The sequence below is a fragment of the Bos mutus genome, chromosome 23 (genome assembly GCF_027580195.1).
Source record: "Bos mutus isolate GX-2022 chromosome 23, NWIPB_WYAK_1.1, whole genome shotgun sequence".
In the NCBI taxonomy this organism is placed as follows: domain Eukaryota; kingdom Metazoa; phylum Chordata; class Mammalia; order Artiodactyla; family Bovidae; genus Bos; species Bos mutus.
In genome coordinates this window covers 28,720,466-28,740,017 of record NC_091639.1, presented here as the reverse complement: position 1 = coordinate 28,740,017, position 19,552 = coordinate 28,720,466, and the positions used below count along the sequence as shown (strand labels likewise).

The window sequence follows — 19,552 nt, the reverse complement described above, 5'->3', positions numbered from 1 at the left end:
CCTTCTCTAGAGGATTTTCTGCAACCGGGGATTGAACTCATATCTCATCAGTTGGTGGATTCTTTACCACTGAGCCACTAGGGAAGCCCCCAGCATATTGTATACATGCAATTAATACCATCACTTCATGGCAACCCACTCCAGTATTCTTGCCTGGAGAATCCCATGGACAAAGGAGCCTATCAGGCTATAGACCAAAGGGTCACAAAGGGTCAGACATGACTGAGCGACTACACTCAATACCATCAACTCCAGCTCATTTAGCTTCACTCAATGCAGGGACATTGCTACAGTATGCATTTAACGCTCTTTTTTTTCTAAAATAGCTGTTTTGTCAGCTCCAAATTCTCACTACAGTCAATAAGTCCTACTTATTGTAAACCCAAAGCAGTTTCTTGGTAAATCCCACTCTTGGATCTTACGTCTGCGCTTAGCATCAATAGACTTGCTCTTCTGCTTGATATTCATGCAAGTATTTGAAGATAGCCCTTGTGTCCAGCTCCATCCTGCATTTTCATTTTTCCACTCTATCTTGCTCTTCAACCACACTATATCTGGGGTCCTTACCTTTCACTATCTTAGTCAAGATTTTCCTTACACTTATTATTTATAGTCTTAATCTGGCATTTACATTGAGACTCAAGATTTCAAAGTAAGCTAACCTTAAGGTATTTTCTCCCTTGATGAGAACAATGCACATCTCTTCTTTCAAAAATAATGACCTTAAATAAATAGAATACTAAATCAGTGAAAGAAATGGAATTAACAGTAAATTGATTTATAATCTCAGCAGCTGCCTTCTGTGAAAGAGAGTGAATGGAGGGAAGTGTAAAGTGCTTACTGAAAACTTGAAATACATCAATATGCTACTCATGAAAATCCTGTGGGGTATTATCACCTCCATTTATAGAGGAGAAAAACTGAGTTTTGGAGAAGTTTCATAACTTGAACAAAGCACACAGCTGGCGTATGAGAGACCCTGAATCGATGTGCATATATATGTTCATATATGAATTCAAACACAGGTTTCTCTAACTCTATCTGGTACTTACTTTTCCCAGTTCTTGCTCCTCCAGCCTCAAGGATATTTTAGGAGAGGAGAAAGCAGCTAAGACAGCTCCTTATATACTTAAAATCTCACCTATCCTAATTTAAAAGATAGAAATAAGAGTCAGTAGATATGGCAGGACAAATTGTCCTCAAGGCATAGTACAGAAGAGAAACAATTCTAAGATGATTAGGGAGTTTTGGGTAGCTCTAGTGGTAAAGAACCTGCCTGCTAATGTAGGACAGGTAAGAGACATGGGTTTGATCCCTGGGTTGGGAAGATGCCCTGGATAAAGAAATGGAAACCCACTCCAGTATTCTGGCCCAGAGACTCCCATGGACAGAAGAGCCTGGTGGACTTCAGTCCATAGGGTCGCAAAGAGTCAGACACGACTGAAATGACTTAGCACAGCACACACATTGTGGTAATGGGTGGCAATGGCTCCACAGAAAGACCTTGTGGTCAATTTCTATACACAAGTATTTTCACATAAATTAATATCCTCTATCTTGCGCATGTGTAGTTTTTTTTGAGGAGATGAGAACCAAATACCAACATTTATTTCCATTCCTATTAGGCGTCAGTATTTTTTTTACCCTCTTTTAAAATGCTTATTTGTCTGGCCTGTTCATCCTTCTAGCCAGTGAATTTATTATTTATGTCAGCATTACATCATCCATATATCTGAGCACTCTGGGTCTTCCTCCAGCCTCTGATCTAAATCTTGAAATGGATGTAATGTAGGGCAGAGAGGTTTTACAGCTTTCTCTACTCTGGCATATACATAATAAAGATCAAAATTGAAAAGATGAAAGGCTTCCATGAAAGCATGCTCACTGGAGGAAATCTCTCTAGAAGGACAAACATCAATGTTCCCTTCTACCCTATCTCAAAAGCAAAAAAATAAAAATAAAAAAAAAACCACCAACCGAAAAGTGTAGCAAGTAAACTAACTTAATATCATATATTATCATATGCATCATATATATTATCATATCTAACAAGACTCTATGAGAAAGGTAATATTAATTTTATATTACTGCTAAGTTAACTAACTTTCATAGAATGTAAACAAATCCTTTGATATCATAGATCTCGTATCAGACCCTGATTACAAGACTGGTTTCTGATATGAAGTCCATAGTATGAAGCACTACTCTCTCTAAATACTTGTCCAAGTCTTCTGTGTTTCTCAGCTTTTGGACAAACTTGTTTTTCTCCTCAGCCTTTCCTTTCACTCTGTCCTGCCAGCGTTACCATCACTTTCTAAAAACATACTCCAGCCACCAGTACAAATCTTTGAATATCTTTAAAATTTCTGTATTGGGATCCTTTATGTAAACTCTAAACACTCCATGGTTTTGATAGCTTACGGTGAACAGTGTCAAATTATTGATCTCTGAAGAAGAAGATTTAGCTTTGGGACCAGGAACCAGGCTTGATCACTCAAGAGTTTTTGTGTAGCAGAGTTTTATGAAAGTGAAAAATGGACAGAGAAAACTTCTGACATAGACATCAGAAGGGGGACGGAGGGTTCCCCCCTTGCTAGTGTTAGCAAGGGAGTTATACAGTTTTTTAATTGGTTATTACAATAAATCAAAAGAATGTCTCAAGGTTGTAAGGATCTTACTAGACCCACACCCACGATATACATTTTAAGATAACAAGATTAGTCAGAAGTTTTTCAGGAAGGAGAAATGTGTCCTCAATGTTATATAATCCTTACTCAGGAATGTAGAAAAAAACATTGGTCCTTTTCTCCTCCTTGAGAATTCTAGACCCCTATCTCCTCCTTGACAGCCCCAGACCCCTTTCTCCTCCTCAGGGACCCTGGACTTCTCAACAACCTGCCTAGGAATTGACTCTCTCATTCCTCCCTTTTCTTTTAGGAGAATTATGTTGCCAAGGGAAAGGGGTGTCATTTTCATTCCATAACTACTTCCTGCTGTTGATGGGCTTCGTCCCTAAATTGTTGAGGCAACATATTCTCCTAACCCTCCTGTGGAGGGTCTCTGATTCAGGGGCCTCATGTAATAGTTGGTAGGAGCCTGGACAAACATTTGTAACTTAAAAGCTTTCAGACCATTAGAAACAATTCCAATTACACAGTTACAGATGTAGGGAGCAAAGAGTAAAAACAGAACAATTAGAATTATTACAATTAAGACGTTTCTCCACCATGGGGAGCTAGTTAATGTTTTTCAAAGTGAGGTGACTGAGTCTTTAGGAGTATAATATCCAACCAGTCCATTCTGAAGGAGATCAGCCCTGGGATTTCTTTGGAAGGAATGATGCTAAAGCTGAAACTCCAGTACTTTGGCCACCTCATGCAAAGAGTTGACTCATTGGAAAAGACTCTGATGCTGGGAGGGATTGGGGGCAGGAGGAGAAGGGGACGACAGAGGATGAGATGGCTGGATGGCATCACTGACTCGATGGATGTGAGCCTGGGTGAACTCTAGGAGTTGGTGATGGACAGGGAGGCCTGGTGTGCTGCGATTCATGGGGTTGCAAAGAGTCAGACACGACTGAGCAACTGAACTGAACTGAACTGAAAGCCTGAATGATTGTATTCATGTGTTTAGTAAAGTGAGTAACATTAGTACTCTTACCTGGCATATATGTAAAGCATTGGGTATGAATAATGGCACAAGTTCCTCCTTGTGCAGCCGAATATCTAAGGCCAATCTGCTTTGTAAAACCACCTTTCTAATTTGTATTTGTTCAGCATTAAGGGCTGAAATAGCTTTTTGAGAATCTTGTAAAGCCTGTTGAGTAAAGTTAGTCAGAACATCAACTTGCAGCATAACTTCTGTAGTTCCCAGAGAGGGAATGAATATTGCAGCCAGATAATCATACCAGTGAAATACAAACCTTGCCCAGTGAGTTTAAGGTTTGGCAGTTTAGTAGGCTTCTCTGGAAGCTCTGAAAATATGAAGTCATGAGTAAAAGTTAGACTTAGTGTGCATCTCCTTATTGAGCCATGGGGAAGCCACGCCTACAGGTAAGAGCCTCTAATCAGTTTGGAATCAGTTTGGAGGGCCAGTTTGGAGCAAGCCAGTGTGACTGAGGGATCTAGTCTCAATCAGTTCCTGGCCAGGCAAAAGGAGGACCTAAAGTGGGATTGAAAAACACAAGAATGATTGTATTGTATACTTCGTGAGGCAAAAACCCCAGTTGTTTCCAATCATTATAATTAAGTTGTCAACTAACATCTGGTGATGGCTCTTTTTGTTCCCCACGTATGGAAACATTAGATAGTAGGCATCCCTTTTTAGGAGTTAGCCATATGACCTCATCCCATATTTGATACAGGTAGAAAACCACCAGATCTAGACCCATTTACCTTCTTATGTGCAGCAAAATAGTCATTAAACCAAGTTAAAATCAAAATTAAAAGTCACATTATGTCCATAGTTAAGGTACAATATATTATACCAGTCCATTTTAGGATTGCTAAATGTCATCACAGAGTTGAAGAAAGTCTCTTCCTTGAAGTGGAGAAACCCACCATGGGCAGACGTCAACTGATGAGTGGGGAGAGTGCTCTGCAGACCCAGCAATTATGTCAATTGTGGAATGCGGCATAGGAGTGAGTGCAGGACAGGAAGACGTTGTCTTGAGGGTCAAAAGGCAGACTCAGTACTTTTGGAGTCAGCAGAAGCAAGCCCATGCATATTCTCAGGCCTATCTCGGTTTCTGGCTCAAACACCGGCTTGTTTGACTCAAAGGCTGGGTCAGGAGTTAACCTTCCGGTAATGCCTGTTGAAAAGGCTGAAAGCTGAGTCATAGTCAATTTTAAGGCTTCAGGATCTATGACAATATCTGTGCACAAAAACAGTCTGTCATAAGACAGTTCCTTCTTCTTAGGGGCAGTTTGAGTCCTCATTAAAGCTATGGGGAGAACTTTAAACCAACTGTCTTGTGTTTCCTGAGTTAGCTTACGCAGATGCCTCCTAATAATGTCATTAGCCTTTTCAATTTTTTCTGAAGATTGGGGTCTCCAGAAACAGTGTGATATTCTATTCCTTGAGCTTTTGACACCCCTTGAGTTACAGCAGCTCTAAAGCAGAGCATTGTCACTCTGAACTTTAGAGTTTAAGATCCCACCTACATCATGAGAAGTCAGTACTGTTAGATTTTGCCCATTAGTAAACTTATGATCTTTAGGCATTAGTAAAATAATAGTAACAATAACCCTTGAACAATGTGGTCATAGCCTTTATTTTCAGTAAGGAACCAAACTTGGATCCCGTGGGAAAGCTCAAAGTTGGAGCCTGCAAGAGAGCAGTTTGAAGAGCCTTAAAAGCCTTTTGAGTCTCTGGGGACCAAACCAGCTTGTTGGTTTGCACCTGCTGAGTCTCAGTTATAAGTTTATATAAAGGCTGGGTAAGTTCCTCATAATCCAGAATCCAAATGCAGCAATAGCATGTAATGCCCAAGAATCTTCTCAATTGTCTTAAAGTCATACTTGGCTTGTTTAGGAATTTCAGACAATAAAGTATAAGGATTGCTGCTGCTGCTGCTAAGTCACATTAGTCGTGTCTGACTCTGTGCGACCCTATAGATGGCAGCCCACCAGGCTCCCCCGTCCCTGGGATTCTCCAGGCAAGAACACTGGAGTGGGTTGCCATTTCCTTCTCCAATGCATGAAAGTGAAAAATGAAAGTGAAGTCACCCAGTCGTGTCCGACTCTTCGCGACCTCATGGACTACAGCCTACCAGGCTCCTCCGTCCATGGGAGTTTCCAGGCAAGAGTACTGGAGTGGGTTGCCAGTGCCTTCTCCAAAAGTATAAGGATTGGGCACTTACTATTCATATATTTTGAACAAGTATCCATTTATCATTTGACATTTTTATACCCAAAATAGGAGTGTTGCATGAACTGTTATAGGGAATTAATAGCCCTTGTTTCTTTAAATTTTCAATGATGAATTTTAACCCTTCCTTAACCTTGAGTTTCAGTGCATACTGTTTTTGATGTGGAAATAAGTGTGGGTGTTTGAGCTTGACAACTATAGGAATAGCGTTTTGTGCTCAACCCACAGATTTCCATCGGCCCATACTTTAGGATTTATATTTTGTTCAATTATTGGGAGAGTAAGAGCAGGCTCCATATTTGTGAAAACAGAGGCCTGGACTGTGTTCAGTATATCCCTCCGCAGGAGTGAGGGAGACTCTGGCACAATTAGAAACTCGTGAGAAAAATAGTACAGAGTCCCAGTTGCAGCTTAAAGGATGACTGAAATAATAGCATTTGGCTTGTCCAGACAGCCCCATTACAGTAGTGGATTGGGAGGAAAGCGGACCAGGGGCTTCAGTGAGCACAGAGAAAGCTGCCCAAAAGGAAATCGATTGATTGGTCCCCCACAGTTATTAATACCCAGTGTTCCTCAGGTGTAATTAGGATGGGAACTTGTGTGGGGACCACCAGGGAATCATCAGTCCTGATTACCTTGAGAGTCTGACCCCTGGGACCTACACTTTGGAGGGCAGTCTCTTCTCCAGTATGGTCCTTTGCAGATCAGACATGGAGCCGGGGGTTGCTTAGATGCCTGAGGGCAATCCTGCTTGAGATGCCCCCTCCTTTCCACAGTAATAACAAGCCCATCCCTTTTCACCTGTGTCCCTCTGGGCATTTTTTTCTCAGGCTGTTTCGGAGTAGGTCTAACAGCCGTGCTGGGGTTTCAATTTTCCCTGGTCTTTTTTTTTGCCTCCTATTTTCCTCCTCATATTCTCTACTGTAATATACCATCTGAGTCAGTTGCAAAAGTTTTTTAAAGACTGATTTGGCCCAAACGCCTGTTTTTGTAACTCATGACTCAGATATCTGGAGCTGACTGAGTGAGAAATCTATCTTTTAAGATCATTCCTCCTCTGCACTTTTGGGATCCTCTCCTCCAGGTAAACTTGTGAAGAGTCTCCCAAAGTCTGTCGAGGAATTTACCAGGAGTTTCCTTCTCTCCCTGTTCTAGGTCAGCCAACTTAGCGTAGTTTAAAGTCTTAGTGTGTGCTTGCTTGAGTCCTTCAAGAATACATCTGGCAAAGTGGTTCTGATCCCACCTTCCTTTAGCCATGTCACAGTCCCAGTCTGGCTCCGTCATGGTAACTGCTTGGCTCCCAGTATGGAGGAGGGCTATTTTGTGTTCCCTCTTTCTCCTTGTCTCATATTCAAGCCATTCATCTCCAAAAGTAGGAGCTTCCCCAAAACTCAAGTTTTCGAGTCAGGAGTCAGTGTCTACCCCAAGACATACATTACATCTCTCCAAGAATGCTCATAAAGTAAAGCTAGTCCCATAAAGGCTTCTGTGTACTTCTTGGATCCTCCCGATAGTCTCGACCACAATTGGTACTGTTTGAATTTCTACCGAGACTGAGGCAACCCCTCCTGGAAGGGTGCCCTGAATCTCAGCCTGTGCATTTGGGAGCCCCAGATACAGGGGCAAAGTAAGAGGACAGGAGGCAGCTGAAGGTTTCACACCTAAATCTTTACCCTTAGGACATAAGTCTGACATGTCTCACAGAGTGATAAAGAGCAACACATATGTCACTTCTACCCATTTCTCTTGTTTTCTACAGAACTGGTCTAGTTGTAAAACAGTAATAATTGAGATCCTTCAACAGGTCAATGTTCTCTGTCTTCCAAAGGATACTGTGGCCATTCAGTATTACAGAAGAAGACCAGGTGTGTCATTTTAAATTCTGGAGATCAAACTTGTCCCAGTTTTTTTTTTTTTTTTTTTTAATACATTTTAAAGAAGTGGTTCTGGAACTGTTAGCTCCCATCTGTAAGAGAGAAAAAAGCAGCATCCACAGCTGTAGCTTCTTTCCACTGGAAGCATCCCTCCCTGCTCTAGATGGGGGTGTAGACAGACTTTCCACCAAAGCTTTCACCGGTCAGACTAAGTTTGTCCCTTACCAACACAGGCGCCTTACTCTTCCCTCCCAGTTCTTTCACTGAGGCAGGGTGGAGATGCACCAGGGGTAGAGCTGATGGCATCCCAGATCAAGACCTTTGTTTGATTTGCCCTTTTCTCTGATGCCACTTGGGGTGGAGCAGAGTAGTTTTCCCAGAATGCTTCCTAGGGAACTAGGGAAAAAAAGCTAGGACTCCTAGGGGAAGCATCTGTCTTTCATGTGCCCATGCACATTCCTGAGTGCAGTCCTGACTGCAGTGGAAATGGTGAGCCATAAAGGGATAAACAACAACCAAGATGTCCCTTCTGAGTAACACCATGCCAGTATAGCAAAAGAGGTGGTGGAGGGTTGGCCAACAAGGAAAAGGTGATTTTTGTCCTCAGGCTACTAGGGCCAATCCTTCCAGTTCATTCCCACAGATTCCATAGGAGGGGTATCTAAGGAGTTGAAACAGAAGCCACTGGGGAGCTTTCTCTGGTCCACTAAGAGCTAGTGCTACCAAAGGAAGAAGCCCATTGCACTTCCAATCTGACCATATCCTGCAGTTCCGAATCTGTGTCCTAAAAAACCTTATGGTCACCAGAAGTGCTTCTATCCACACAGATCAGATGCACAGCCATGACAAAGACTCACTTTCAGATTCCTGGCCCCCGAGATAGGCAGCCCAGAGAGTAACCTCTAGCCTGAGAGATGTTCCTGTAGCTAGAGTTCTGCCTGGTTCCCGAAGTTGCTCCAGGAGCTAGAGTTCCACCTTGCTCCATATATGCTCCTAGTAACTTTCTAGCAAGGCTTGCCTAGTCTAGTAAGGCTAATTGCTTCCATACTTTGGGCCTAAGTAAAAGTGCATTGTAACAGCATGGATCACAATTCCCTTGAAGGCCTATGATCCGATAGATTAGGTTAGTAGTTCTAATTCCCCATACAATTACGAAATGGTCAAAGTGTCCAGGAAAAGGTGACTGAGAAAGGAAAGTTCAGTTCACATGCTTTGCCCATCTCTGCTTACTCCCCTAGCAGGGACCTTGGGTGTCTCTTGGCATTGGCAGGTTGGTATAAACCTCCAACAAGGCTCCCCTTTCTGGGGCTGCCTTCAGTTATAACCAGGCACCGCAAAAACTGCAGAGCAGGGCTCATCACTTGCTTTGTTCATGGCATGTCATTCATTCACACAAGCACATCGGAGAGTTAGTAAAGTAAAGCAGAAAACGTTCATACTGAGAAAGTGTAGAGTCTAGAGCTCTGAGTGTTCTTACCTTGTCCTGAAGATTCTGAATGAGCCCCCAAGATGATCGCTTACAGTGAACGATGTCCTATTCTTGGTCTCCAAAGATTTAGCTCCAGGACCAGATACCAGGCATGATCACTCAAGAACTTTTGTGAAGCAGAGTTTTATTAAAGTGAAAAAGGGACAGATAAAACTTCTGACATAGACATCAGAAGGGGGACGGACAGTGCCCCCCTTGCTAGTGTTAGCAAGGGAATTATATAGTTTTTAAATTGGTTATTACAATAAATCAAAAGAATGTCTCAAGGTTGTAGAGATCTTACTAGATCCACTCCCGCAATATACATTTTAAGATACCAGGATTAGTCAGAAGATTTTTAGGAGGGAGAAACATGTCCTCAAGCAGGATACATTTTTGTTATTATAATCCTTACTAAGGAATGTAGAAAAAAACTTTGGTTCTTTCCTTCTCCTTGAGAATTCCAGACCTGTATCTCCTCCTTGAGAGCCCCAGATCCCTTTCTCCTCCTCAGGGACCCCAGACTTCTTATCAACCTGCCTAGGAATTGACTCTCTCAGTTTTATGTCAAGATCTGTTTCCCTAAACATAATTGCTTTTTAAAGTTGAATTAAAGAATAGTTAACCATGGCAGATATCACTGAATGTTTTCTTCGGTGGGATGTAAAAATTCTTAAGGGTTTTAAAAAGTGCAATGACTTTTCATCTTTCAGTTCAGTTCAGTTCAGTTGCTCAGTCGTGTCCGATTCTTTGCAACCCCATGAATCACAGCAAGCCAGGCCTCCCTGTCCATCACCAACTCCTGGAGTTCATGCAGACTCACGTCCATGGAGTCAGTGATGCCATCCAGCCATCTCATTCTCTGTTGTCCCCTTCTCTTCCTGCCCCCAATTCCTCCCAGCATCAGAGTCTCTTTCAATGAGTCAACTCTTCCCATGAGGTGGCCAAAGTACTGGAGTTTCAGCTTTAGCATCATTCCTTCCAAAAAAATCCCAGGGCTGATCTCCTTCAGAATGGACTGGTTGGATCTCCTTGCAGTCCAAGGAACTCTCAAGAGTCTTCTCCAACACCACAGTTCAAAAGCATCAATTCTTCGGTGCTCAGCCTTCTTCACAGTCCAACTCTCACATCCATACATGACCACAGGAAAAACCACAGCCTTGACTAGACAGACCTTTGTTGGGAAAGTAGTCTCTCTGCTTTTCAATATGCTATCTAGGTTGGTCATAACTTTCCTTCCAAGGAGTAAGCATCTTTTAATTTCATGGCTGCAGTCACATCTGCAGTGATTTTGGAGCCCCCCAAAATAAAGTCTGACACTGTTTCCACTGTTTCCTCATCTTTTCCCCATGAAGTGATGGGACCAGATGCCATGATCTTCATTTTCTGAATGTGGAGCTTGAAGCCAACTTTTTCACTCTTCACTTTCACTTTCATCAAGAGGCTTTTTAGTTCCTCTTCCCTTTCTGCCATAAGGGGGTGTCATCTGCGTATCTGAGGTTATTGATAATTCTCCCGGCAATCTTTGGGAGATGGTTTTGCTGTGTTTCTCACTGACAGATGGAATAGCTTAATGATTCTTTCAAGAATTTATGATTTAGAAGACAAATCCATACCATTGTATTGGATTTGTCTGGTAAATTTGGGTACTTTCCCCCCAAAACACTTAACACTGTTGCTAGGAACTGTGTAAGCTACTTCAAATGTAGTGATAGGCTAATTACTTAAGTGAGCAATGGACTCTGTGGGAATAACAAAAAATAATAAAACAAGAACCCATCCTCAGTTGGAGGAGATGCATAGTCACCTTGTGATACTAGACAGAGTTATGTAAATAACAGGACTATAAAATGAATACAAACTAAATGTTCAATTGCATATAATGACAAATCTATGTACAAACTAGAAACCAGCATTTCAAAAGGTAGTTGTTTTTGACATTATTGCTGACTGAATCATGGACTTATTTGGGTTGGCTAATTATCAGCAGCCCAATTTTGAAATGATTTCTGAATTAACCATTAAAATGCAAACTTCATTATTAAACTTTCTGTCAACTATTGAATATAAAATTTCCCAAAGAAGAGACTGGTTTTCACAGAAGTATGTTAGAACACCACACATTGTCTAAACTTTCACCCATGTGCAAAGAAATACTAAACAGCAAACTTGAGCTGGTGTTTGAAGCAAAAAAGTGGACTAAATTTGGGTCCTGTTTGTCATTCACAAATCTAATTATTCTTTTATTTATCTCCTCTTATTAAATTGCAAATAGAAGATCCACTAACACATTTGACCTTCATATGTGTGCATCAATTTCATGTCTTCCTTTCCTGAGTACAGATTGAGATTTACTCAAAGTTTCATATATCAACAATCAAAAATGACATGAGATTGAAGGCAAAAGGAGAAGGAGGTGGCAGAGGAAGAAATGGTTTGATAGCATCACCAACTCAATGGACATGAATTTGTGCAAACTCTGGGAGATAGTGGAGGACAGAGGAGCCTGGTGTGCTGCAGTTCATGGGGTCACAAAGAGTCAGACACGACTTAGTGACTGAACAGGAACAACAAGTTACTGTCATTCAGAGTAAAATTTTCATGAAACTCTCAAGTATTGAATGTCCCAGTTATTCTTTCTTATTGATCTATCCAATAATTACAATATATTGACAAGTGTACACTAGCTTGTGAGAATAATATATTAATGGACACATATTACCATATTATGGGATAAAATTGGGAACAGATATTTCAGGACTAGGATGTATATCTCTGAGTTCTTGAAGAATATAGAAGTGCCTCTTAAATTTTGAGTGACATAGAGGCTGTCTCACCACAGTTGTTCCTTCATTCCTTGAGTCTTTATAAGTAGGAAGACTGTGTGGCAGATCATAGTCGTTATCTGTTGTATAAATAAGCTGATTCCTAGAGAGGTGATGTGCCTCTCCCCAGATCATGTACCTATTTCATAACAGAACCAGAACTAAACCTCAGCTTCTCTTTCAGTATAACAATAACAACTATTTATCAGAATCCTTGTATATTGTTCCACTTTACTGACAGTATTTCTAATTATGGCACCAATTCTTTACTGTATGTATACACTGCTACCACTACCATATTATAAATGAAAAAACTGAGGCACAGGGACTTTAAACAACTTGTCCAAAGTCAAGCAGCTGATGTGATGTAGAGAAAGTGGTTCAAATCAGATCTTTAAAGCCTTCTGCATTTACTATTGTCAGGGAGAAATGGGTAGCAGCCTGGGAGTCAGTGTCATTTTCCAGTGTTCTCTCTGGAAAGGGCTCTAAACTAGATTATTTTTTAGTGATTATTCATTCCAAAGCCAGTCTCAAAATTTTTGCGTTATGTTTCTTATCCCTACTTTGGTTCCATTTTGTTTTGGTTTCTTGGCATTATAACAACACTACTGCTTTAACAATGGGCTTATCATATTGGTTATTATCTTCACTTCACCCTGCTAATTTAACTTAATATGCAGAATACATCATGAGAAACGCTGGGCTGGAAGAACACAAGATGGAATCAAGATTTCTGGGAGAAATATCAATAACCTCAGATATGCAGATGACACCACCCTTATTGCACAAAGTGAAGAGGATCTAAAAAGCCTCTTGATGAAAGTGAAAGAGGAGAGTGAAAAAGTTGGCTTAAAGCTTCAGAAAACTAAGATCATGGCATCCGGTCCTGTCACTTCATGGGAAATAGATGGGGAAACAGTGGAAACAGTGGCAGACTTTATTTTTGGGGGCTCCAAAATCACTGCAGATGGTGATTGCAGCCATGAAATTAAAAGACACTTACTCCTTGGAAGGAAAGTTATGACCAACCTAGATAGCATATGCAAAAACAGAGACATTACTTTGCCAACAAAGGTTCGTCTAGTCAAGGCTATGGTTTTTCCAGTGGTCATCTATGGATATGAGAGTTGGACTGTGAAGAAGGCTGAGCGCTGAAGAATTGATGCTTGAACTGTGGTATTGGAGAAGACTCTTGAGAGTCCATTGGACTGCAAGGAGATCCACCAGTCCATTCTAAAGGAGATCAGTCCTGGGTGTTCTTTGGAAGGAATGATGCTAAAGCTGAAACTTCAGTACTTTGGCCACCTCATGAGAAGAGATGACTCATTGGAAAAGACTCTGATGCTGGGAGGGATTGGGGGCAGGAGGAGAAGGGGATGACAGAGGATGAGATGACTGGATGGCATCACCGACTCCATGGACTTGAGTTTGAGTGAACTCTGGGAGTTGGTGATGGACAGGGAGGCCTGGAGTCCTGCAATTCATGGGGTTGCAAAGAGTTGGACGCGCCTGAGCGACTGAACTTAACTGAACTGAAACAGTTGAGATTAAGACATTTTTGGCTAAAATTTACACTTGAATCAAAATGGTCAGATAGTTTGTAACTACAGTGAAAACTACATGTTTTCATTCTCTTCCACACGTGACATTTTTATTATTTTTTACAAAGTATTTGTATGTATATACATACTTGTAGCAACTATCAAAATTACTGGCTAAACATTAAATTAAATGCTGTTCTTGTCTCTCTGTGTTTAATGTTTGGTTTTCTGTAACTGGTTTACCTGCCCATTAAAAGAAAAAATCAAAAATGTTCATTTGCATTCAGATGCTGCTTACTATTTTCTTTTCAGTTAAACATGCAAATTGTCATCATTGGCAAACTGACTATACAGCAATTAGATGGAAATCATCTCTTTTATTCAATTTTTCAAAAGTGTGAATGTCTCTTCAACTTTCCAAATACATTCCCCCTTTTTCTGTGTCTCAGATCTTGCGAGATTTTTGTAATCATTTTTTTTCTAATTGCTTTTTTTTTTCTTTCTCCCACACTTGCATCAAGCTGTGCTTTGGAATTGGATTTAGGTTGTTTTTTTTTTTTTCTAAGGTGTTTGTGGAACATCAATGATGCTGTATAAAATACAGAAGAAATGTGTCCTAAGAGAATTGACTACTATTTTAGATTTTAAAAAGATAGTGTCAAGAGACCAAAACCACTGTTTTAGTGGAAAAAATATTTCTTCTTTGGAGCTATTTGGATATACTCAGGATCATTTAGCTAACGCTAACTGATTGAGTATCCTCTACAAACTTTTAAGCTTTCCTTCTCTTGCTCTACCTTTTGTTTTATTAGAGCCACAAATTTTGAGTGTCTCCCGTCTGATTCCTTAGACCTCAGACCTTCTCTATTTATGTTTTCACTCTTATAGCTTTCTTCCTACTCTATATATGGGTGATCTCTAACCCTGACCTAAATTCTAGCTTTACATGTCTACAAGTTGCTAGGATATATTTTTATTGGACAGTTCAGTTCAGTTCAGTTCAGTCGCTGAGTCGTGTCCAGCTCTTTGCAATCTGTGAACCGCACTACACCAGGCCTCCCTGTCCATCACCAACTCCTGGAGTCTACCCAAACCCACGTCCATTGTGTCAGTGATGCCATCCAACCATCTCATCCTCTGCCATCCCCTTCTCCTCCTGCTCTCAATCTTTCCCAGCCTCTGGGTCTTTTCAAATGAGTCAGCTCTCTGCATCAGGTGGCCAAAGCATTGGAGTTTCAGCTTGAACATCAGTCCCTCCAATGAACACCCAGGACTGATCTCCTTTAGGATGGACTGGTTGAATCTCCTTGTAGTCCAAGGGACTCTCAAGAGTCTTCTCCAACACCTTGAACTAAAAAGCCCTAAGCTTGAGGCTTGGTTTTTTTATTTTTTATGATTGCATTCATTGATAAAGAATGAGATGAATCTCTGATGCCTATTCAAAACAATCACTATTCTTGTTTTGCTGACTCCTTTGGAGGAAGCCAGTTCTGTTCACATGCAAATTTTAAGCTGAATCATATAAACTCACTTCTAAAGAAGTAAATATAATACATACATCATTGTGCTCCCATGCTTTTGATTTTGCTTATTTTTTTAACCTGAGTTAAAATATATAACATAAAATTTACCGTTATAGCCATTTGGATTGGAATCCAGTTGCTTTGTAATGTGTTAGTTTCTGCTGTACAATGTAGTGAATCAGCTATCTGTATACATATATCCTCTCCCTCTTGAATCTCCCTCCCGTCTGCCTATGCCATCACAGAGCACCAAACTGAACTCCTCACACAGTGTACAGCACAGTAGTAGCTATAAGCACTTTATGTTTACCAGATCTCTGTTAACTTTTCCTCTTGCAAAACTGTATCTGTGGAACAAGAAAGTGTCTTTTCCACCCTCCCCCAGCACTTGGCAACCAATATTCTACTTTGTGTTTCTAAGGGATGCTTATTTCAGATGCCTCATATAAGTAGAGTCATGGAGTAGTTATCTTTTTGTGCCTGACTTATTTCACTTGACACTTTTGAACATTTAAGTTGCTTCTACCTCTTGGCTATTTTAAATAGTCCAACTATGAACATAGGTGTGCAAAAATCCCTTTATAATTCTGTTTTCAATTCTTTCGAATATATATGAATTAGTGGGATTGCTGGATCATATGACAATTATATCTTAAAGGTTTTTGAGAAACCTGCATTCTGTTTTCCACTGTAGCTACATCATCTCACATTCCCTCCAGCGGTGCACAAGGGATTTGATTTTTCTACATCATGGCCAACACTTGCTATTTTCTAGTTTTTGATGGTGGACATCCTAATAAGTGTGAAGTGATAGCTCATTGTGGCTTCGATTGGCATTTTTTTTTTTACACTTAGTGATGTTGAGCATTTTTTCATGCTGGTTGGTCATTTGCATAACTTCTTTGGATAATTTATTTTTCAGCTCCTTTGTTCATTTTTTAATTGGATAACTTTCTTTTTGTTGTTGTTGTCATTGAGTTTTAGGAGTTCTTTATATATTCTGGATATTAACCTCTTGTCAAATATATACCTTATATATATGGTATATATAAATATACTTGCTACTGCTGCTAAATCGCTTCAGTCGTGTCCGACTCTGTGCGACCCCATAGATGGCAGCCCAGCAGGCTCCCCCGTCCCTGGGATTCTCCAGGCAAAACACCGGAGTGGGTTGCCATTGCCTTCTCCAATGCATGAAAGTGAAAAGTGAAAGTGAAGTCACCCAGTCATGTCTGACTCTCAGCAACCCCATGGACTGCAGCCCACCAGGCTCCCCCTTCCATGGGATTTTCCAGGCAAGAGTACTGGAGTGGGGTGCCATTGCTTTTGTTGCCTGTATTTCTGGTGTAAAATTCAGTTATCTTATTTATACTCTTTAAAAAAATAGCAAAAATAATAAAAATGCTACTTAAAATTCACTGAAAACATTAAGGGTTAGATCAGGTCTTAAAGTGACAATGAGTCACAATGTGAATTAATGCTATACTTGTGTTTGTTGCAATGAAGTTCTAAATGAAAGGAAAATTACAAAATTACATTACAAAATAACAAAATTACATTATGTGCATGGTAGTAAATTTTAAATGAAGAAAGAGAAAGGAAATGAATGAGTGAAAGAATGAAGAAGAGAAAACAAATGTCTTTCCTGAATTAAAAATGATGATCAAATGGAGTAATGAAAGCAGAAATTTTTATGTGTATGTATATATCTCTACATAGGTGGATATTCAGGATGTCCAATTCAAAGTAATAAAATTGCCCTTAAATTCAGGATGAACTATGTAGTTAATAATACTCAATTTTCAAAATTGAATCTAGAAATTAAAAATGCTTGCTCCTTGGAAGAAAAGCTATGACCAACTTAGACAGTGTATTAAAAAGCAGAGACATCATTTTGCTGACAAAGTTCCATAAAGTCAAAGTTGTGGTTCACCCAGTAGTCATGTACAGATGTGAGTGTTGGACCATAAAGAAGGCTGAGCACCAAAGAATTGATGCTGTCAAACTGTGGTGCTAGAGAAGACTCTTGAGAGTCCCTTGGAAGGCAAGTAGATTAAACCAGTCAATCCTAAAGGAAATCAATCATTAATATTGGAAGGACTGATGCTGAAGCTGAAGCTCCAACACTTTAGCCACCTGATATGAAGAGCTGACTCATTGGAAAAACTCTGATGCTGGAAAAGATTGAGGTCAGGAGGAGAGGGGGTAACAGAGGATGAGATGGTCACACGGCATCACTGATTCAATGGACATGAGTTTGAACAAACTCCAGGAGACAGTGAAGGACTAGGAAGTCTCATGCTGCAGTCCATGGGGTGGCAAAGACACACGATTTAGCAACAATAACAATCAGTTTTCTTTTTTTTGTGTGGCATCTTTGTCAGGTTTTGATATTAGGGTGATGGTGGCCTCATAGAATGAGTTTGGAAATTTACCTTCCTCTGCAATTTTCTGGAAGAGTTTGAATAGAATAGGTGTCAGCTCTTCTCTAAATGTTTGATAGAATTCAGCTGTGAAGCCATCTTGACCTGGGCTTTTGTTTCCTGGAATATTTCTGATTACAGTTTCAATTTCTGTGCTTGTGATGGGTCTGTTAAGATTTTCTATTTCTTCCTGGTTCAGTTTTGGAAATTTGTACTTTTCTAAGAATTTGTTCATTTCTCCCAAGTTGTCCATTTTATTGGCATATAACTGCTGATAGTAGACTCTTATGATCCTTTGTATTTCTGTGTTGTCTGTTGTGATCTCTCCATTTTCATTTCTAATTTTATTGATTTGATTTTTCTCCCTTTGTTTCTTGATGAGTCTGGCTAATGGTTTGTCAATTTTGTTTATCCTTTCAAAGAACCAGCTTTTGGCTTTGTTGATTTTTGCTATGGTCTCTTTTGTTTCTTTTGCATTTATTTCTGCCCTAATTTTAAAGATTTCTTTCCTTCTACTAACCCTAGGGTTCTTCATTTCTTCCTTTTCTAGTTGCTTTAGGTGTAGAGTTAGGTTATTTATTTGACTTTTTTCTTGTTTCTTGAAGTATGCCTCTATTGCTATGAACCTTCCCCTTAGCACTGCTTTTACAGTGTTCCACAGGTTTGGGGTTGTTGTGTTTTCATTTTCATTCATTTATATGCATATTTTGATTTATTTTTTGATTTCTTCTGTGATTTGTTGGTTATTCGGCAGCATGTTTTTCAGCCTCCATATGTTGGAATTTTTAATAGTTTTTCTCCTGTAACTACAGGCCAATATCACTGATGAACATAGATGAAAAAATCCTTAACAAAATTCTAGCAATCAGAATCCAACAACACATTAAAAAGATCATACACCATGACCAAGTGGGCTTTATCCCAGGGATGCAAGGATTCTTCAATATCCACAAGTCAATCAATGTAACACACCATATTAATAAATTGAAAAATAAAAGCCATATGATCATCTCAACAGATGCAGAGAAAGCCTTTGACAAAATTCAACATCCATTTATGATAAAAACTCTCCAGAAAGCAGGAATAGAAGGAACATACCTCAACATAATAAAAGCTATATATGACAAACCCACAGTAAACATTATCCTCAATGGTGAAAAACTCAAAGCATTTCCCCTAAAGTCAGGAACAAGGCAAGGGTGCCCACATTCATCACTACTATTCAACATAGTTTTGGAAGTTTTGGCCACAGCAATCAGAGCAGAAAAAGAAATAAAAGGAATCCAGGTTGGAAAAGAAGAAGTAAAACTCTCACTGCAGATGACATGATCCTCTATATAGAAAACCCTAAGGACCCCACCAGAAAATTACTAGAGCTAATCAATGAATATAGTAAAGTTGCAGGATATAAAATCAACACCCAGAAATCCCTTGCATTCCTATACACTAATAATGAGAAAATAGAAGAGAAATTAAGGAAACAATTCCATTCACCATTTCAACAAAAAGAATAAAATACATAGGAATGTATCTACCTAAAGAAACTAAAGACCTATATATCAGATCAGATCAGTCACTCAGTCGTGTCCGACTCTTTGTGACCCCATGAATCGCAGCACGCCAGGCCTCCCTGTCCATCACCAACTCCTGGAGTTCTAGAAAACTATAAAACACTGGTGAAAGAAATCAAAGAGGACACTAACAGATGGAGAAATATACTATGTTCATGGATCGGAAGAATCAATATAGTGAAAATGAGTATACTACCCAAAGCAATCTATAGATTCAATGCAATCCCTGTCAAGCTACCAATGGTATTTTTCACAGAGCTAGAACAAATAATTTTACAATTTGTATGGAAATACAAAAAACCTCGAATAGCCAAAGCAATCTTGAGAAAGAAGAATGGAACTGGAGGAATCAACCTGCCTGACTTCAGGCTCTACTACAAAGCCACAGTCATCAAGACAGTATGGTACTGGCACAAAGACAGAAATATAGATCAACGGAACAAAATAGAAAGCCCAGAG

General features: G+C 39.9%; 1 pseudogene; it reads right to left on the bottom strand.

Annotated features, from left to right (window-relative positions):
* Positions 1-3,012: 3,012 nt before the first annotated feature.
* On the bottom strand, positions 3,013-7,152 carry LOC138984961 (endogenous retrovirus group PABLB member 1 Env polyprotein-like; annotated as a pseudogene).
* Positions 7,153-19,552: the final 12,400 nt, after the last annotated feature.